Genomic DNA, 11,141 nt, shown 5'->3' with positions numbered 1-11,141 from the left:
TTGGAGCGTAGAAGGTTGAAGGGGGACTTGTTAGAGGTATTTAAAATTATGAGGGGTATAGATAGAGTTGACCTGGATCGGCTTTTCTCCATTGAGAGTAGGGCCGATTCAAACAAGGGGAAATGAGTTGAGAGATGGGTGCAAAGGTTTAGGGACAACACGAGGGGGAGCTTTTTACTCAGAGAGTGGTAGATGTGTGGAACGTGTTTCCAGTAGAAGCGGTAGAGGCAGGCTCGATTTTGCCAATTAAAAAACATTGGATAGGTATATGGACATGAATTGAATGGAGTGTTATGGGCTGAGTGCAGGTAGGTGGAACGACATGGGAGTAAGCGCTCGGCACGGATTGGAAGGGCTGCGATGGCCTTTGTCCTTGCTGTATTTGTTTTGCAGTTACATGGTTATATTAATTTTACTGCACACTCTCTAACTACAGGACTTGACTATTCCCAAACAAATCCAATTGCCCATTCTCCAACCGCAGAACCTTCTCTGTCTCCAAAATGCCCCAATTTCCTACTCTCTCCACACAGCCCTTGTCAGTCCGCAAACTCCCAATGCCCACTCCCTTCATCAACTCGTGTCAGACCACAAACTAATCCCACTGCACACAACCTTCCCGTAGACTGTGCCAGTCCCCAAAATAAATCCACTGCCCACTCGCCTCTCGCAGCCTGTATCAATCCGCAACCCACTTTCTTCTCAGAAACATGCAAGATCCCAAATCTCACCCGTCTTTGCATCTTCCAATCCAGTATGAAATGCCGTCGTCGCGGACGGATTTAGTAAAAAAATTCTGTGGAATTAAGTTGCTATCATTAATGATTGGATTCGAACAAAAGTTAAGGAGCGTCCCTTTATATCTGACATTAGGAGAGTGTGAAGGGATGCTGTTGAAGGAGCTTAATTCTGTGTCTCACCACAGGAGAATGTGATGGCACGGTATGGAGAGAGCCTTACTCTGTCTGACCCCGGGAGTATGTGATGAGACAGTGTGGACGGAAATTCACTCTGTGTCTGACCCCGGGAGTGTGTGATGGGACGGTGCGGAGGGAGATTCACTCTGTGTCTGACCCCTGGAGGGTGTGATGGGACGGTGTGGAGGGAGAGTCACTCTGTGTCTGACCCCGGGAATGTGTGATGGGACGGTGTGGAGGGAGATTCACTCTGTGTCTGTCCCCGGGAGTATGTGATGAGACAGTGTGGACGGAAATTCACTCTGTGTCTGACCCCGGGAGTGTGTGATGGGACGGTGCGGAGGGAGATTCACTCTGTGTCTGACCCCTGGAGGGTGTGATGGGAAGGTGTGGAGGGAGATTCACTTTGTGTCTGACCCCGGGAGTGTGTGATGGGACGGTGTGGAGGGAGATTCACTGTGTGCCTGACCCCGGGAGTGTGTGATGGGACGGTGTGGAGGGAGATTCACTCTGGTGTGGATATATCTTCTGTCGATCTGACACGTACCTCTTCTTCTGCTGAATTTATTTCAAGAAGCTTAGAATCAGAGTTCGAACAATACTTTTTCGCATCATCGTAGGTGTTGTTACATGTGGATATAAAATAGCACCCTTCTTCATTTCTGATCCAGACGTGGGAAAACGCTAGCTCTGGAAATTAGGAACAAGGAACAGTGAATCTCCCTGCACATCGTCCATTACATCCGCTATGAGTCAGACACAGAAAGGGGATCCCTTCTCACTGTCCCCGCACACAAGTGGTCAAATACGGAGTGAAACACCCTCCACGGTCCCTTGACAAATTTGCTCTGGAAATTCCGAACAAGTAACAGTGAATCAGCCAGAAGACAGACATAGAATAGGGATTCCTACACACTGTCGAATCACACGCACCTGGGGATAGATACAGAGTGAAGCACCCTCCGCAAAGTCCAATCACATACTCCTGCAGTCAGGCACACAGTGAATCACCCTGCACACCGTCCCAACACACATTCACGGGGTCAGACACAGAGTGAATCTCCCTGCACACCGTCCCATCACACACTCACGGGGTCAGACACAGAGTGAATCTCCCTCCACACCGTCCCATCACACACTCCCGGGGTCAGACGCAGAGTGAATCTCCCTCCAGACCGTCCCATCACGCACTCCCGGGGCCAGACACAGAGTGAATCTCCCTACACACCGTCCCATCACACACTCCCGGGGTCAGACACAGAGTGAATCTCCCTCCACACCGTCCCATCACACACTCCTGGGGTCAGACACAGAGTGAATCTCCCTCCACACCGTCCCATCACACACTCCCGGGATCAGACACAGAGTGAATCTCCCTCTGCACCGTCCCATCACACACTCACGGGGTCAGACACAGAGTGAATCTCCGTCCACACCGTCCAAATGCACACTCCCTAGGTCAGACACAGTGTCACTCAGCCTCCACACGGTCCCTCCAGACCATCCCATCACACACACCCGTGGTCAGTCACCGAGTGAATCTCCCTCCACACCGTCCCATCACACACTCCCGGGGTCAGACGCAGAGTGAATCTCCCTCCACACCGTCCCATCACGCACTCCCGGGGCCAGACACAGAGTGAATCTCCCTACACACCGTCCCATCACACACTCCCGGGGTCAGACACAGAGTGAATCTCCCTCCACACCGTCCCATCACACACTCCCGGGGTCAGACACAGAGTGAATCTCCCTCCACACCGTCCCATCACACACTCCCGGGGTCGGACACAGAGTGAATCTCCCTCCTCACCGTCCCATCACACACTCCCGGGATCAAACACAGAGTGAATCTCCCTCCACACCGTCCCATCACACACTCCTGGGATCAAACACCGAGTGACTCTCCCTCCACACCGTTCCATAACACACTCCCGGGAGCAAACACAGAGTGAATCTCCCTCCACACCGTCCCATCACACACTCCTGGGATCAAACACCGAGTGAATCTCCCTCCTCACTGTCCCATCACAAACTCCCGGGGTCAGACACTGAGTGAAACTCCCTCTACCCCATCACATCCCCGCATACTCCAGGGGACGGACTCTGCGTGAATCGCTCTCCACACTGTGTCATCACACAATCCTTGGGTGGGACCCAGTGATGCACCCACAAGACGGTCCCAGCACACTCTCCTGTTGTCATACCCAGAGTGAAGCTCCCTCCACACCGTCACGTCACACACTCTCGGTGTCAGACACAGAGTGAATCTCCCTCCACTCCGTCACGTCACACGCTTTCGGGATCTGCCTCAAATTGAATCTCCCTCCACACCGTCCCATCACACACTCCCGGGGTGTTCCCTTAACAGATCTGTTAAGTGAAGTTTCCTTCTCACTCTCCCAATGCTCATTCCTTGGTTTAGACACAGAGTGATGCTCCCTGGATAGTGTCCCATCGCAAACACACTGTGTCAGACACAGAGTAAAGCTGACTACACAATGTCCAATCACCCACTTCCAGGGTCAGACACAGAGAGTGACTCACTCGAAACCGCCCCATTATACGTTACCGGGGTCAAACAGAAACTACCCTCAAACCCTTCTATCACACATTCCCGTCGTCAGAATCAAACTGAAGCTCGTTCACACCGTCCAATCACACTCTCCTGCTGTCAGAGTCAAATTAAATCTCCCGCCATGCCACCCAATTACACATCCGCCGGACCCGTCACAAGGTGTAGCTCCCTCAACTCCGCCCCATCACAAACCTCCGTAGTCAGTTACAAAGCTTCTTCCCGCCATCCTATCACAGACTTCCGGAGGGACAGACACAAATAGAATTTCAATCCATAGCGTCCCCTCACACACTTCCGCGGTGAGGCACATGAATTAGCTCCGACCGCAATTTCCAATCACGCAACCCGTTGCGAGTCACTGAGGGACTCTTCTTTAGCACTGCCCATCACAGAATCCAGAGCAAACATGGAGTGGAACTCCCTTATACTATTACATCATACCCACCCGGGGTCAGACACAGAGTGAAGCTCTCCCTTGCTCCACGGCCCCATCACACACCGCCGCATACTCCCGTGGTCAGACACAGTATGATGCTCTTTCTACCCGGTGACATCAAATAACACAGGGGTCAGAGAACGAGCTAAGCACCCTACGCACCGTCCAATCACACACTGCCGGGGTCAGACACAGAGATAAACTGTCTTCACACCGTCTTAGCACTGTCCCGTCACAGAATCCAGGAGCAAACACCTTGAGGGGCGTGTCTGTGTCATGCTAGGGGGTATATCAATGACCCGGTGAAGGATTTGTTGTTACCATGGGGGTCTGCGTCAGTATCGTGCGGGGCATATCCGAGCTGCTGTGAGGGACGTGTCGGTGTCACTGTGACAGGAGTTTCCGTGCCCCGGCGGGAGGTGTACCGGGTCACAATGACGTGTCACGGTGTCATGGTGTGGGGTGTGCTGGTCGCAAAGTGAATGGTATGTCAGTACCACGGTGGGAGACATGTCATGGCCACGGTGTGTGTGAGAGTGACACGCTGAGGTGTGTGTCGGTGCAACTGAGAGTTCTATGTCGATGTCATTGTGAATTTAGCTGTCGGTATCTGTTAAGGGGTTTGCCTGTGTCAGGGTAAGGTGAGGGTAATTACCTCAGTGAGCGGTGCATCGGTGTTAAGTTGAGCGGTGATACTGTCTCGGTAATCGGTGTAACAATAACGTGTGAGTCTTTGTCACGATGCGGTGCGGAGCGGATTACGTTGAGGAGCGTGAAGGTATCACGGTGAACGGTACCTCCGTGTCACGCTGAAGAGCGTGTCGGTGTCATTGTGAGCTCTGTGTCAGGGTCGATTGAGGAGTTTATCAGTGACATGGTCAGGGCATGTCGATGTTACAGTGAGCGGTACGTTGCAGTCAGTGTAACAGACACGTGTGGGTCACGGCGATGATCGTGTCAGTGTCGCAGTTAGGAGTGTATCTGTGTCTCGTTGAAGGTCGCGACGTGCTACGATAACAGCATGGTTGATGCTATGGTGAATGGCGTGTCGGTGTCAGCATGAGTCTTGATTGTGTTACGGTAATGGCCGTGTTTTTGTCACAGTTTGGGGTGTCTCCGTCTTATAGAACAGCACAGTTCAGACCCTTCGGCCCGCAATGTTGTGCAGGCCCCTAAAACGCTGCTTCCCGTACAACCCACAACCTTAAACTCCTCCATATACCTGTCTAGTAGGCTGTTAAATATCACTCGTGTATCTGCCTCCACCACTGACTCCGGGTGCATTCCACGCACCAACCACTCTCTGAGTAAACAACCTTCCTCTAATATCCCCCTTGAACATCCCAACCCTTATCTTAAAGCCATATCCTCTTGTAGTGAGCAGTGGTGCCCTGGGGAAGAGGCGCTGGCTGTTTATCGTATCTATTCCTCTTAATACCTTGTATACCTCTATCATCTCTACTCTCACCCTTCTGCTCGCCAAACAGTAAAGCCCTAGCTCCCTTAATCTCTGAGGTATTAAGATTAATACTCTCTAAACCAGGCAGCATCCTGGTAAATCTCTTCTGTTCCCTTTCTAACGCTTCCACAGCCTTCCTACAGTGAGTAGATCAGAACTGGACTCAGTACTCCAAGTGTGGCCTAACCAGAGATTTACTGAGCTGCATCGTTACCTCGGGACTCTTAAACTCTATCCCTCGATTATGAAAGCTAACTACCATAAGCGTTCTTAACAACCCTATCTACCTGTGAAGAAACTTTGAGAGATCTGTGGACATGCACCCTCAGTTCCTTTCTGCTCCACCACACTACCAAGTATCCTGCCATTTACTTTGTACACTGCCTTGGAGTTTGTCCTTCCAAAGTGTATCACCTCACATTTCTCCGGGTTGAACTCCATCTGCTACTTCTCAGCCCACTTCTGCATCCTATCAATGTCTCTCTGAAGTCTTCGACTATCCTCTACACTATGCACAACACCACCAAACTTTGCACCGTCTGCAAACTTGCCAAACCACCCTTCTACCTCCACATCCATGTCGTTAATAAAATCACAAAAAACAGAGGTTCTAGAACCGATCCTTGTGGAACCACTAGTCACGGCCTTCCAATCAGAATGTACTCCCACCACCACGACACTCTGCTTTCTCCAGGCAAGCCAATTCTAAATCCACCTGGAGAAGCTTCCCTGAATCCCATGCTTTCTGACATTCTAAATAAGCTCTTCCGTGTGGAACCTTGTCAAATGCCTTTCTGAATTGCATGTATATCACATCCAATGCATTACCCTCATCTATATGCCTGGTCACCTCCTCAAAGAATACTATCAGGCTTGTTAGACACAATCGGCCCTTCCCGAAGACATGCTGACTGTCCCTGTTCAGACAATGATTCTTTAAATGCCCAGAGATTCTGTTTCTAAGAATCTTTTCCATCAGCTTTCCCACCACAGACGTAAGGCTCACTGTTCTATAATTACCCGGACTATCCCTACTAACTTTTTTGAACAAGAGAACAATATTCGCCTCCATTCAATCCTCCAGTACCATTCCCGTGGACAACGAGGACATAACGATCCTAGCCAGAGGCTCAGCAATCTCTTCTGTCTCCTCGTGAAGCAGCCTGGGGAATATTCTGTCAGGCCCCGGGGACTTATCCGTCCTAATGTATTTTAACAACTCCAACACCTCCTCTCCCTTAATATCAACATGCTCCAGAACATCAACCTCACTCATTTTGTCATCACCGTCATCAAGTTCCCTCTCCTTGGTGAATACCGAAGAGAAGTATTCATTGAGGACCTTGCTAACTTCCACAGCGTCCAGGCACGCCTTCCCACCTTCATCTCTAATCGGTCCCGCCTTCACTCCAGTCATCCTTTTGTTCTTCACATAATTGAAGAATGCCTTGGGGTTTTCCTTTACCCTATTCGCCAGGGCCTTCTCATGCCCCCTTCTTTCTGTCCACAGCCCCTTCTTCAACTCTTTTCTTGCTGCCCTATATTCCTCAATAGACGCATCTGATCTTTGTTTCCTAAATTTCATGTATGCTGCCTTCTTCCATCGGTGTTACGGCAAGGGGGTTTTGGTGTCACTGTTGTGTCTTTTACTCTTTATTTACGGTCTGACTCCATCCGGAGACCGTTCCGCTCACCATGGATCAAGACGCCGGCCACTGTCAGGATGACGGCGGACGTAACTAGGCAGAGTATGCAGATAAGACGGTGCGGTCTATTTCCGATCTTCACTGTCGACTCCCGTTCTTGCGCAGCTGTGGAGATACCATGTGATCATAAGATCACAATAAATATTTAATAAGACGATATGAGTTACTTAATGAATACTTTATTTCAGTATCTTAGTGATTGTAGTGATGACTTGCAGCAGACTGAAAAGCCTGAGCATGTAGATGTTAAGAAAGAGGATGTAATGGAGATTTTGGAAAGCATCAAATTGTTAAGGCACCGGTACCGGACGAAATATACCCCAGGTTACTGTGGGAGGCGAGCGAAGAGATTGCTGAGGCTCTGGCGATGATCTTTGCATCATCAATGGAGACTTGGGCGGTTCCGGATGATTGTAGGGCTGTGTATGTTATTCCTTTATTCAAGAAAGGGAGAAGAGATAGCCCAGGAAATTATAGACCAGGGAGTCTTACCTCGGCGGTTGGTCAGCTGTTGGAGAAGATTCTGAGAGGCAGGATTTAAGAACATTTGGAGAGGTATAATATGTTCAGGAATTGTCAGCATGGCTTTGTAAAGGGCAGATCGTGCCTTACGAGACTGATTGAATTTTTGTGGGGATTTGACGAAACACATTGATAAAGGAAGAGCAGATGACGTATTTTATATGAATTTCAGCAAAGCATTTTATAAGGTACCCCATGCAAGGCTTAGTGAGAAAGTAAGGAATAATGAGATCCAATGGGATACTGTTTTGTGGATCCACAACTGGCTTGCCCACAGAAGGCAAAGAGAGGTTGTAGACGGGTCATATTCTGCATGGAAGTCGGTCACCAGTGGAGTGAATCAGGGATCTTTTCTGGGACCCTTATTCTTCGTGAGTTTTATAAATGAACCAGATGAAGATGTGGACGGATGGGCTCGTAGGTTTGCTGACGACACAATGTTTAAGGGTGCTGTGGATAGTTGGAGGGCTGTCAGAGGTTACAACGGGACATTGATAGGATGCTAAACCGGGCTGAGAAGTTGCAAATGGTGTTAAACACAGTTAAGTGTGAAGTGATTCATTTTGATAGGTCAAATACGATGGCAGAATATAGTATTATTGGTAAGACTCTTGGCAGTGTGGAGAATCAGAGGGATCTTGAGATCCGAGCTCAAAGCAGCTGCACAGGTTGACTCTATGTAAAAGAAGGCGTATGGTGTATTGGCCTTCATCAATCGTGGAATTGAATTTAGGATCCGAGGGGTAACGTTACAGCTATATAGGACCCTGGTCAGATCCCACTTGGAGTACTGTGCTCAGTTCTATTCGCCTCACTATAGGAAAGACGTGGAATCCATAGAAAGGGTGCAGAGGAGATTGACAAGAATGTTTACTGGATTTCAGAGCGTCCCTTATGAGAATAGGCTGACTGAACCTACCCTTTTCTCCTTGGATCGACGGAGGATGAGAGGTGACCTGATAGATGTGTACAATATGATAAGAGTCATTGATCGTTTGGAGAGTCAGAGGCTTTTTCCCAGGACTGAAATGGCTCGCACGAGAGGACATGGTTTTAAGGTGCTTGGGAGTAGGTACAGAGGAGATGTCAGGGGTATTTTTTTTTTACCCAGTGAGTGGTGACAGCATGGAATAGGTTGCAGGCGACGGTAGTGGTGGCGGAACTGATAGGGTCTTTCATGGACTCCTGGATGGTTAGAAAAATAGATAGCTATGGGTAAATCCTAGGTTGTTCTAAGCCAGGGACATGTTCGTCACAACTTTGTGGGCCGAAGAGCCTGCATTGTTCTGTATTTTTTCCATGTTTCAAAGATTCTATATACATCACAAACAGGAGAGGTCCTGCAGAATAAAGTGTCACAGTTTCTGAGAGAGGGCACTGCAGGCAGACGATAAGGTGCAACGGGCCACGATGAGGTAGATCGTGAGGACAGGAGTCCATCTGATTGTCCTAGTGGGCCATTCGCTAATCAAATAAAAACGGCACAGAAGCCATGCTTGAAACTGGTCGGACGTGCTTTCGTACCTTTCTCCCCGATGGGAGGGAGTCCGGCTGGGTTGGGTGGGGGTCTGTGGTAATGCTGGCTGCTTCACGGAGACAGCAGGAAATGTAGACAGTGTCCTCGGAGAGAACGTGTCATATTTCCATCTTTGGTGTAAGACAGCAGGACGGCTGATTAGGGCAGCGATGGATAGGGACTTCAATGAGCTATTGTTGGGCTGCTCTGTATAAGGGGGTGGGGCCAGGGGAGATTAGACTGACCGATTTGATTGCGGACGACCTGTTTATCCTGATTGGTTCTTACATTTACACTGACTTTAACAAATACTGTCACAATATCCCAGATGGTAGATCACTCTTGGAGATCGAAGAGAGGAATGGAGAGAGATACGGGGATAGAACGGAGCGGTGAGAGAGTAATGGAGGGGGAGATGCGGAATGTGGAAAATGCAGGAGGGAGAGATATACTGGATGTCCTGAGACGCAGAGACAGTTGTCGGGGTAATATGATCGGGAAGGACGGGGAGTAGATGTAATCTACCTAGACGTTAACAAGGTCTTAGATGGTACACCGCTTTGGAAGATGATGGTACAGGAGTCGGGAGGTCACGTTGCAGATGCAGAGTGACGCCGCTCTTGTTCGATGTTGGTCGCACTGATATAGGAAAGGCCACTGTGCTGGAAGGTTTACGAGGATGTTGGATTCGGGGGAGTGAGGCATGGAGAGAGGTCGGACAGGTCGGGACTTTATTCCTTGGAGCGCAGGGGCGACCTTACAGAGTTGTATAAAACCACGAGGGGCGCAGGCAGGGTGAAAGAGCACAGACGTTCTTCAGGTCCGGGGTATCGGGAACCAGATGGCACAGGATTGGGGTGAGAGTGGATGGCGTGGAAGGTGAGAGATGAGAGCGGAAGATGCTGATAGACAGAAGGATATAGACAGGGGCGAGAGAGAGGGAACGAGAAAGTGAGGAGGGAGGGACAGAGAGTGGGGCGGAGGGGGAAGAGTGAGGAGATGGGAAGAAAGAAGGGCTGGATGGCGAAAGGCTTGTGGGAGAGTGGTTGGGGAGTATCGGGAACCGACTAGAGTAGAAGAAGGACAGAGAGAGTAAGGTGGGTAGTGCGGAACGATTGGGGAGTAAGAATCGAGCATAGAGAAGGAGGAGAACGATGTTGCCGGACTCGAGGGATTAATTTATGCATTGATGTCGGACGAGTTGGGACTTTAGTCCTTGGAGCGTCGAGATGACCTGAGAGAGACGTATAAAACCAAGAGCGGAGAGTGCGTACAGTTACTTTCCGTAGACCTGGAGAATCGAGGACCAGAGCGCACAAGTCTAAGATGAGAGGGGAAAGGGATTTAATTGGGGAGCCGAGTGACAAGCTTGCTTTACCCAGATTGTGGTCAGTCTATGGAACGAGTTGACAGAGGAAGTGTTTGAAGCAGATGCATTAGAAACTTGGATACTAGGGAGTATGACACGTGACCCATCCACATTGACGTCAGCGCTTTGAACTCTGACCTGTTTGTGCAGTGGTTGACAACCCGCCGGGTCCCGAGGCAATGGAAGGATCTTCGCTCCCATCGATGCGGGGTTCCTTTTTCAGAAAGTTCACATCTGAGTAGGTGGTGTTCAGACCGTCTGGGAGATGGAGAGCAGATGAAAAAGAGCGTGAACACGAGGAAATCTGCAGATGCTGGAAATTCAAACAACAACACACACAAAATGCTGGTGGAACACAACAGGATCTATAGGGAGAAGCGCTGTCGACGTTTCGGGCCGAGACCCTTCTTCAGGACTAACCGAAAGGAAAGATAGTAAGAGATTTGAAAGTAAGGGGGGGGGGGAGGGGGAAATGCGAAATGATAGGAGAAGACCGGAGGGGGTGAGATAAAGCTAAGAGCTGGAAAGGGGCAGGGGAGAAAGTAGGGAGCAGTGACAGGGCAGGGAAAGGTGTGAGTGAGGACGAAAGAGAGGGGGATTGAAAAGGGAGAGTGAGAGGAGTAGAAAAGTGGGAGAGG

The 11,141-nt window shown here is 49.8% G+C and overlaps 1 long non-coding RNA gene across 1 annotated transcript; it reads right to left on the bottom strand.

Annotated features, from left to right (window-relative positions):
- Positions 1 to 532: 532 nt before the first annotated feature.
- On the bottom strand, positions 533 to 10,757 carry LOC140720758 (uncharacterized). Its single transcript, XR_012097252.1, has 4 exons — positions 10,642 to 10,757; positions 7,085 to 7,201; positions 1,465 to 1,607; positions 533 to 796 (listed from the first exon to the last, which is right to left on the bottom strand). It is a non-coding gene; the product is annotated as an uncharacterized lncRNA (long non-coding RNA).
- Positions 10,758 to 11,141: the final 384 nt, after the last annotated feature.

Source organism: Hemitrygon akajei, unplaced genomic scaffold, assembly GCF_048418815.1.
Source record: "Hemitrygon akajei unplaced genomic scaffold, sHemAka1.3 Scf000046, whole genome shotgun sequence".
Classification (NCBI taxonomy): domain Eukaryota; kingdom Metazoa; phylum Chordata; class Chondrichthyes; order Myliobatiformes; family Dasyatidae; genus Hemitrygon; species Hemitrygon akajei.
The sequence above is the reverse complement of the archived record's forward strand: the minus strand, read 5'-3'. Positions and strand labels throughout refer to the sequence as shown.